At 41.8% G+C, this 9,385-nt stretch overlaps 1 protein-coding gene across 2 annotated transcripts in view; it reads left to right on the top strand.

The window, feature by feature from the left end:
* The first annotated feature begins 8,544 nt into the window (after positions 1 to 8,544).
* Positions 8,545 to 9,385, top strand: part of LOC149848323 (transcriptional corepressor SEUSS-like) — a 93,467-nt gene continuing 92,626 nt past the window's right edge. The window contains exon 1 of one of the 2 annotated variants that reach the window (XM_089990653.1): positions 8,545 to 9,292. The gene's annotated coding sequence lies outside the window, so the exon portion shown is untranslated. The remainder of the gene's footprint in view (positions 9,293 to 9,385) is intronic. The other variant, XM_089990685.1, reaches the window with a different exon arrangement.

Below are 9,385 nucleotides of genomic sequence, written 5' to 3'. Positions count from 1 at the left end.
AATGCTTAGGGGTCCTTGCTTGTTGCAGGGTCTGGATTCGAAGGTCCAATTAATACATGGACACGGGTATAGTTTGTGAAATGTTATATCAGACCCAGATAGACCCGACACGAGTTCCGATCAAGACCCATAAATTTTCAATGTAAAAATGATAAAAAATATTATTTTATGGGGTATGGTCCGAGTCTGGTTAATGTAGTTCTTATCTGATCTGGTTTCTCATATAGTAGACCCAATTAGACCTGACCCAAAAATCTGGTCCAAGTTTGGTTCCACCTGGGTCCGAACCAAACCCGACCCCTTGACACCTCTAGTATTAAGGCTGAGTCATCCCGTTTGGTGTTGTCTTCGAATCCCAGCCTTGGTCCCAACTCCATATGGCCAGACTTGAGCCTGCCTTGCGAATGTGACAAGGTTCTTGAATTAGATAGGGCCGACTAAAAAGTATGTACCCAAATTGGTGAGTATCCCTGGATCAACCTTGATTTGGGTATGCCCATTTTAAATTCACGGGGAGCTCTCTAAAGTTGGATCCAAGTCCATATCAACCATGGTCCACTGTGAGTCCGAAACTTTTACACCCATATCGATCGGCCCATTTTCATTTGGAGTTGGAGTGGGCCCCACCAGAAATCAAAGTGCTTGTGGTAGGACACCATTGTCAAAGTCAAACTGGGTTTCTTTGATTCTTCGTCGGATCAAGTTGGCCAACTTGGTTCACCCAATTGACTTCAAAACCAAGACTTTGTGCAGAGTTTGCACGCTCTTCACAGGGTTGACCTAAAGCAGTGGGTGCACATGAATCAGCCGTTCTAACTTGGCTGCACTCTTGCATACAATTATATTATTAATGACGCGGATCTGAAACATTGGGCTAATTATCACTTTCAAGTGAAAAGATATGGTTGCTTAACATCTAATATAGCAGAGAGCTTCAATCCATGGATTTTCGTCATACGTGATAAACTCCTAATTCTACTTATTAAAAAGCTTTGTCTTATGCTGATGAAACTGTTTAAAAAAAGAAAGATTGTAAGGCAGCATATGACAAGCATTATGGTGCTGAAGGTAAAAGAAAAACTAGAGAAACTAAAGAAAAAGACACAATAAATACGTATATAAGTAGTTCATTGCCTTCGACAACAGTACGAAGTTCGAGACCAAACTCACTGTTATAGTGTTGATCTTTAAAGGCCCTTGTGCTCTTGTTAAGAGTAGAAGGTTAGCGAGATTCCTTACAAATATGCGATCACATGCATTTTGTATGAGAGCAACCTACCAGAGGATTACTACGACAATTGGTTCAAAGTTGTATCGTATTAAGCTGTATATAATCAATATCTCACACATCGCTCCACCTACTATTATAATTGTCTATCTACCAAAAGTAGTTCACAAAACATAACAACCTAAAGTTAATAGATAGATAATAGAACACATGCATGTTGTGTCATACAAGTGCAGTGTATGTGGTGAGGTTGGTGACAACATCAGACACTACGAATAACGGTATGTATATATCCAGTGTTATTTAATAAATTGCTTCTTTGTGTGTATATTTAGAGTTTTTTTAATTAATTGCTTCTTTATGTGTAGATTCATGATTTTTTAATTAATTATTTTTTTATGTGTATATCTAAGTAGTTGGAGATGTATGGCCATACACATTCTTACAAAAGAAAGGGATACAAAGGGCCTCGAGTTTCAAAGAGCACGAAACAACATGAAACGTGGATGTTATCTATGTTACCAAATCCAACTAAGTGGATTCAGATTAGGGGTGTTAATGGATCGTTTGACATGGACCTAACCCATTCCAAACCCTATAGGCTCAGGGTTTGGTGATGAAAAGGAGGTTCGATTATAATCTGGGTTGGATTCAACGGGTCCGATTAATATATGGAGCTGAGTATGGTTTGTGAAATTTCATACCAGACTCGGGTACAACCTGACTTCCGATTAAGATCTGTAATTTTTAATGTAAAAAAGATTAAAAAAAAACTATTATTTTACTGGGACTGTATTCCTTATAGTACCTGGATATGATTTCTCTTATAGTGGGTCTGATTGGACCAGAAACTGAACCCGTACCGGCAACTTAAATCAAATTTAGGTTTGTTCCGACCGACTACCGAACCAGATCCAACCTGTTGACACCCCTAATTCAGATCCAATCAGATATTCAACCTAAATCCGAACACTTTGACATCCCAAGGGAGCTAACAAGGTACCCATCTTTTTATTTACTTATTTATTTATTTGTTGACAAGCAAAAATCCTTTAGAAGATAAATGTAGGTTTTTTATTCCAATTGTTCATGCATGAAATAAAGGGAACTACTTGATACGTGGTCACATCACTCCCATTTGACCCCCATTTTTTAAGGAATTAAAAAAGTAGAATTATTACTTTAATCGTTCAATATTAAACACGGGCACGTAATAAAACACATAGTTTTTTTTACGATAAATTGCCAATAAAAATACAAATATCGTATTTAAAATACGATATTTATGTTTCTTACAAGAAATTATGGTTTCACTTTTAGGTAATTTCTCACGATATTTGTCATGGTGGTATCAGTGGGTTGCAGTGGTGATTAAGGATGATGGCATCTTGTCACCAAACATGGGACAACCACGGTTCAATGCTTAGGGGTCCTTGCTTGTTGCAGGGTCTGGATTCGAAGGTCCAATTAATACATGGACACGGGTATAGTTTGTGAAATGTTATATCAGACCCAGATAGACCCGACACGAGTTCCGATCAAGACCCATAAATTTTCAATGTAAAAATGATAAAAAATATTATTTTATGGGGTATGGTCCGAGTCTGGTTAATGTAGTTCTTATCTGATCTGGTTTCTCATATAGTAGACCCAATTAGACCTGACCCAAAAATCTGGTCCAAGTTTGGTTCCACCTGGGTCCGAACCAAACCCGACCCCTTGACACCTCTAGTATTAAGGCTGAGTCATCCCGTTTGGTGTTGTCTTCGAATCCCAGCCTTGGTCCCAACTCCATATGGCCAGACTTGAGCCTGCCTTGCGAATGTGACAAGGTTCTTGAATTAGATAGGGCCGACTAAAAAGTATGTACCCAAATTGGTGAGTATCCCTGGATCAACCTTGATTTGGGTATGCCCATTTTAAATTCACGGGGAGCTCTCTAAAGTTGGATCCAAGTCCATATCAACCATGGTCCACTGTGAGTCCGAAACTTTTACACCCATATCGATCGGCCCATTTTCATTTGGAGTTGGAGTGGGCCCCACCAGAAATCAAAGTGCTTGTGGTAGGACACCATTGTCAAAGTCAAACTGGGTTTCTTTGATTCTTCGTCGGATCAAGTTGGCCAACTTGGTTCACCCAATTGACTTCAAAACCAAGACTTTGTGCAGAGTTTGCACGCTCTTCACAGGGTTGACCTAAAGCAGTGGGTGCACATGAATCAGCCGTTCTAACTTGGCTGCACTCTTGAACTAGACCCGGTCCACTGGGCCCGGTTTTTGTGGCTAGGTGTGCTTTGAGGAACAACCCCATCACAAATCATTTGATTGGTAGACTCTGACTTGAGAAAGGTCAAACGCATGGCCCACATTGTTGTGCTTTTGACTGTACCTAAAAGTCAAAGTCCAAACCAATCTAACTATGTGAACTAAATGACCCAACTTCACAATTCAAAAACGGTCTGCAAGGACTCGTATAAATCAGGAAAGAGTTCGGTCAAAGGTGCACATTACAACATTTCTAGCCGAGTAGTCAACAAAAGTTGTTGGGGCCAATAGGTCCAATTGAGATAGGTTCTGACCCAATTTGACTCTTGTATCACCTCGGTTTGAGTCCGAACCAAAGTTACCGGAAGCGCCACCTGTTATGACTCGCCTATGCAACCCAACCCATCTGCGCCCAAGGGTGTGCTCGGCTAGTTTAGGCCTTGAGCCCCTTGGCGTAGCATAAGTTATTGATTTTTTAACTTGGTGCATTTCATCTCATTTGCATCCGTTTCAGTTGTATTTTATATGCATTAGAATAAGGGTGTATGTGAGACTTTGGGTTAGGATTTCATGCATAAATAGATCCCAATTCATGAGATCCAAAGTGTGGATCTATATAAACCCAATTTAGCACTATTTCATATTATGCTTGAAAATAATTTTATTTTTTTTGTTGGATTTACAACCCGAAGAAACCACACCCAGCACGAAGACCTGGTCTGACTGGCTCAGCCTGGCATACCTACCGTCATCATGCCGACAGTGTAAAACTCCGAGGCTAGGACTACCCCCGGGCTTATGCTACACTTCACAAATCGATTCTCTTTAGCATTTGTTTTAATTTTTTCTGGACTTTTCACCTTGTTTCTTGTGTTTTTTCATGTTGTCATTTATTTATTTATTTATTTGTTTTGTCCTCGCTTCTCACTCGTTTCCCAACGTTTATTTTTTTCCTTCTCACAAACTTTCATAATTTTCTCCAAAATGAATCCTGCTTCACACTACTTTTTAGCACCTGCTTCTCTTTGTGGTAACTATGGTTTGAAATTACCAACAGAGGCTCTGCTTGTCTGGTTAGTGCACGTCACCTTCTGTTGGGACGTTGCAAGTTCGAACCTCAAATGGTTGTATAACTGGTAGGGGTCTGCCTAACCCCCAGCTTTCTCTGTCAGAAAAAAAAACTATGGTCAAACACCCCCTTAACACTGAGACATGGATCTCACAGAACTTGATCCAGATTGCATCCATAACCCGAACCCAGGATCCATTCCTATCATCTGCACCAACATCAAATTAGCCACTATTTTGTGCAAAAATATGATTTAATTGGTCGATTTTTCAAGAAAAGAAAAAACGAGCAAAGTTTCATCGTTGAGATGAAAATTTATGAAAGACTACAATAATGCAATTTCCACCACGTAATTCAACAAGTAGAGGTGGATCTCGGTTTTGGCACCCAATCTGAGACAGACCGGGTTTGGGCTACCTTGTGCAGCTCCAAACCTGATAGATATTGAGAGTGGTCCTATCCTATTAGGAAATGGTCCAGAGTCCTGGTAGAACTGAAGCACATGTCAATGGAGCCCGACTCGGGCTGACACATGTTTACTAGTCAGACTTAAAAGGGCCCGACCGGATCTGACCCAAACCCAGCAAGAGCCAGTTGGGCCGGGCACAGTGCATATGTATTGCCGCTGTTTTTTGAATGAAATCCAAATTGGGCTCGAGTGAGGTCTGGCCTAACTCAAACCCATCTATTTTTCTTTATTTAAATGACAGGACGCAAAAACCTAATTCTTAATTAGTACAACTAATTAGGTACATTAATAATTAATAAATAACAAGTTCTCATGCAACTAATTAGGTAAATAATAATAGTTATCCAGGTTACTATTTAATACTTAATTTTTAAAAATTTTATATTATTCAAAAAATTAATAAATAATTCAAGCTCATTGGGCTGATCTTGAAGTTCGCGAGCTGGTCTGAGCCCGGCCTACATATGTAACAGGCCGTGTTTCTGCTCGGTATCTAATGAGCTCGGGCCTAAAATCATAGCCCAAAACCCAGTTCATAGCGCAGCTTGAGAGGGTGGTGTATGTTCGCCCCCGATGATTCACTGAATCCCAAGTCTGTGTTCGGGGCTTTGAATGAGCACCACGTATACAAGCACATGGGGCTCGTATTCCCGTGTATGTTGACATAACTTTCCATCAGACTCTGGTGTTGTTGCAAAGACTTAAGTACCCTTTCTTGCTATTCTTCTCATAAAGTGATGGTTTGAGAAAATGACAAAAATGCCCTTCATTCAAAAAAGAAAAAACAAACAGTTCAAAAAAAGGACAAACATGTCCTCCATCCAGAAAGTCGAGAATGATGTTGACTCTTCAAAGTCTTCTTCTTTTTCTGTTCAAAAAAAGGACAAACATGTCCTTTATCCAGAAAGTCGAGGATGATGTTGACTCTTCAAAGTCTTCTTCTTCTTTCTCCGTAAAACACTGTAAACCCTCTATCTCTCTCTAAAGAAGAAATCAAGGGAAACAAAGAGTTTTTCCTGATGAAGGCCATGAACATCAACTCTCTCTCCCTTCTCTCTCTACTTCTGTGCACATCCAACAGACGATCCTACATTGCTCTATCGTCATCTTCTTCTTCCTTCTTCGTAAAACACTGTAAAACCCTCTCTCTCTCTCTAGAGAAGAAATCAAGGGAAATAAAGGGTTCCTTCTGGAGAAGGCCATGAACACCAACCCTCTCACTCTCTCTCCCTTCTCTCTCTGCTTATGTGCCTCATTTAGAGTTTTTGCCCTTACAGGAGGGGGGTCCGGGGGCTCCCCCCGCCGACCAATTTTTTTTTGGCCTTCCAACAATGATTTGTAGTATTATCGGGCTTTCCTACAGCAATTTGTAGTATTTTTGGGTCTTCAACGAAACGCTACAGTGATTTACGGAAGACACTATAAATCGCTATAGCGATTTGCGGAAGACACTACAAATCATAAATCGCTATAGCGATTTGTAGTGTCTTTCGCAAATCGCTATAGCGATTTGTAGTGTTATTCAGTAAGCAAATCGCTGTAAATCGCTACCCGAATTAGGACCAACTTGTCAGGGTCATATCTCCCTAACCGGAGGTCATATTCCAAATCCGTAAAAAGTGGTGTCTTCGTTATTGAGTCTAGTTTATTTCTGTAAATTTTCAGCGATTTCTATTGTCATTTCATTCCTCATTTTAACTTCAACGATATATTACAACCACAATCATCAAAAGAAATATTGCCCAAGCTAAGAGTCTTGAGAGAGTAGAGGAGTGCCTCACCACCCACCGAACAACAAAAAATACAACGACTCAACTTCAAGTGCAGTAAGGACCCAGAGTCGAATAAATTTAGAGGCAGCTCATCAGTAAGGACCCACAACAGTCAATGTGCAGGTCAGTCGGTGCTTGATGGAGCAATGTAGGATCTTCTGATGGATGTAAGGGCAAAAGGCCATGAACACGCTGGGAGGAGCTCTCAGACCCCCCTTCTGTAAGGGTAAAAGCTCTGAATCAGACTCCATAACTCTTCAAGTTGAATGATGCTACCCACACTGGGAGGAGCTCTCAGACCCCCCTTTCTGTACGGGTAAAAACTCTAAATCAGACTACACAACTCTTCAAGTTGAATGATGCTACCCACGCTGGGAGGAGCCCCAAACCCCTCTCCTGTAAGGGTAAAAACTCTGAATCAGGATTTACAACTCATTTAGTTGAATGATGCTACTCACGCTGGGATGAGCCTCCAAACCCTCATCCTGTAAGGGTAAAAACTCTGAATCAAGCTCCACAATAGTCAATGTGCAGGTCAGTCGATGCTTGATGGAGCAATGTATGATCTTCTAATGGATGTGCACAGAAGCAAAAGTAGAAGGGAGAGAGAGAGTGTGAGAGTTGAATGATGCTACCCACGCTGGGATGAGCCCCCAAACCCTCCTCCTGTAAGGGTAAAAACTTTAAATTAGGCTCCACAACAGTCAATGTGCAGGTCAGTAGGTGCTTGATGGAGCAATGTATGATCTTCTAATGGATGTGCACAGAAACAGAAATAGAAGAGAGAGAGAGAGAGTGAGAGAGTTGATGTTCATGGCCTCGTCCAGGAGAGATTTTTTTCTCGGATAATCCTGCACTGTAGAGACTGGGTCTTAAATAATCATCTTCGGGGCACTTAAGTCTTTACAATCACTCATTTTCAAGAACCGTCATTTTTTTTTGCACTAATGGAGGAGAGGGTACTTAAGTCTTTGCAATTGCATCAAACTCCAACGCTAATTAATGCTGACAAACATGGGGATACGAGACGCACATGCTTACATACGTGGTGCTCTTTGGGACCCCGAACATGAGATGTAGCTAACTGCCCTGTTCGAGGGGAACATATAACCTGCTTTCGCGCAGCTTGGCCCATCTAACCACTGGCTCGTGTGGGTCGCGGGTGTTTTTTTTTTCTCATTTTTTCCCAATAAAAGGGAGAATGTATGAACCGGATTGAATGGAATTTTGACGTCCGTAAGAACGCATACAACGTTTTGACTCTAGTCTAGAAAGAGAAAAGAGCTTTAGGTCCTGTTTGGAAAGTAGTAGCTGAGACGGGAAGTGGCATTTCAGTGGCAGTCCTTAGATAGGTGGTAGCTGTCAATTCCATGGTTTAGTGTAAATACAATGCCACTTTCTATCTCAAATGCATTAACTCTCATCCCAGCGACCAGATTCCAAACAGCCAGTAGGTGGTAGTTTGATAAAATACATTCTCCTATTCCAATTCCTAGATTCCAAGCAGTTCTTGGTGAGACAATGGCGGCCTTTAGGAGAGAGTGGAAGAAGGTTTTAAGGAGAGGAGAGAGACGAGAAAAACTGACTCTGAGTTGGGCTAGAGAGAGAGAGAGAGGGCGGTTCAGGCCTTCAGCGGGGAAGAGATATTGGTGCGTTAGAGAGAGAAACGAGGGCGCTCCAGAGAAGAAGATAAACTTGGGTTAGAGAGAGAGAGAGAGAGAGATTATAAAGTGGCCTGCAGGGAGAGAGAGAGAGGGAAAGAAAGGGTTAGGCTACTCTAGAGAATGAAGTGGTCTAGAGAGAGACATAAATGGGTTGGAGAGAACGAGGACGGTTTAGAGAGAGAAAGATAAGTGCGCTGGAGAGAGAATAAGGGCAGTTTAGAGAGACAGTGGAGGAGAGAGAATAAGGGCAGTTTAGAGAGACAGTGGAGGAGAGAGAATCAGGAGTAAATGTGAGGGAGAGAATGAATAGGAGGAAGAACACCGCGGTGTGTCTGCTATTTCAGCGGGAGAGAGAGGACGAGGTAGAGGAGGATAGGACGATTCCTAGGGTCTCTTCGCCCTTTTAGAAGCTATCCAGTTGATGCCTTCGATTCCGTCCTAGCTCGAGAGAGAGAGAGAGAGAGAGAGTCTTCATCTTCGTCTCAGTCTGATACGGTCTTCTTCCCTCCCACTGTATCAAAGGAGAGGCTTTTCCCACTATTTTATAGCTCGGAAACCCTAGAATTCCTGGCGCTCGAAGCGTGGGGGCTCCGCTCGATCGGTAGATCGCGTTCATTCTCTTTCCTTCGGTCGTCGGCGAATTCGGTCCGCATTAAGACGGTATCAAGAACCCTTTGTTTTACTTGTTTCTAGGGTTTGTGGGTTGTGGAAAGGGAGGGGTGGGATTTCGGGATGATGGTGGTTCTCGGTGGTGCTCCAATTTTCTCCTCTTTGGATTTTCGACGGCTTTCACCAAGGGGTTTTAGTGTTTTCGTGAAGAAAGGTGGGATTTTTTAGGGAGCTTTTAATCCATTTGGTGGTGTTACTTTATTACTTTGTGCGCGCGGTTGTAATTAGAGTGGCTTTGGTGCTTGGT

This window comes from Nuphar pumila, chromosome 1 (genome assembly GCF_984573655.1).
Source record: "Nuphar pumila chromosome 1, dmNupPumi1.hap1.1, whole genome shotgun sequence".
Taxonomy (NCBI): domain Eukaryota; kingdom Viridiplantae; phylum Streptophyta; class Magnoliopsida; order Nymphaeales; family Nymphaeaceae; genus Nuphar; species Nuphar pumila.
The sequence above is the reverse complement of the archived record's forward strand: the minus strand, read 5'-3'. Positions and strand labels throughout refer to the sequence as shown.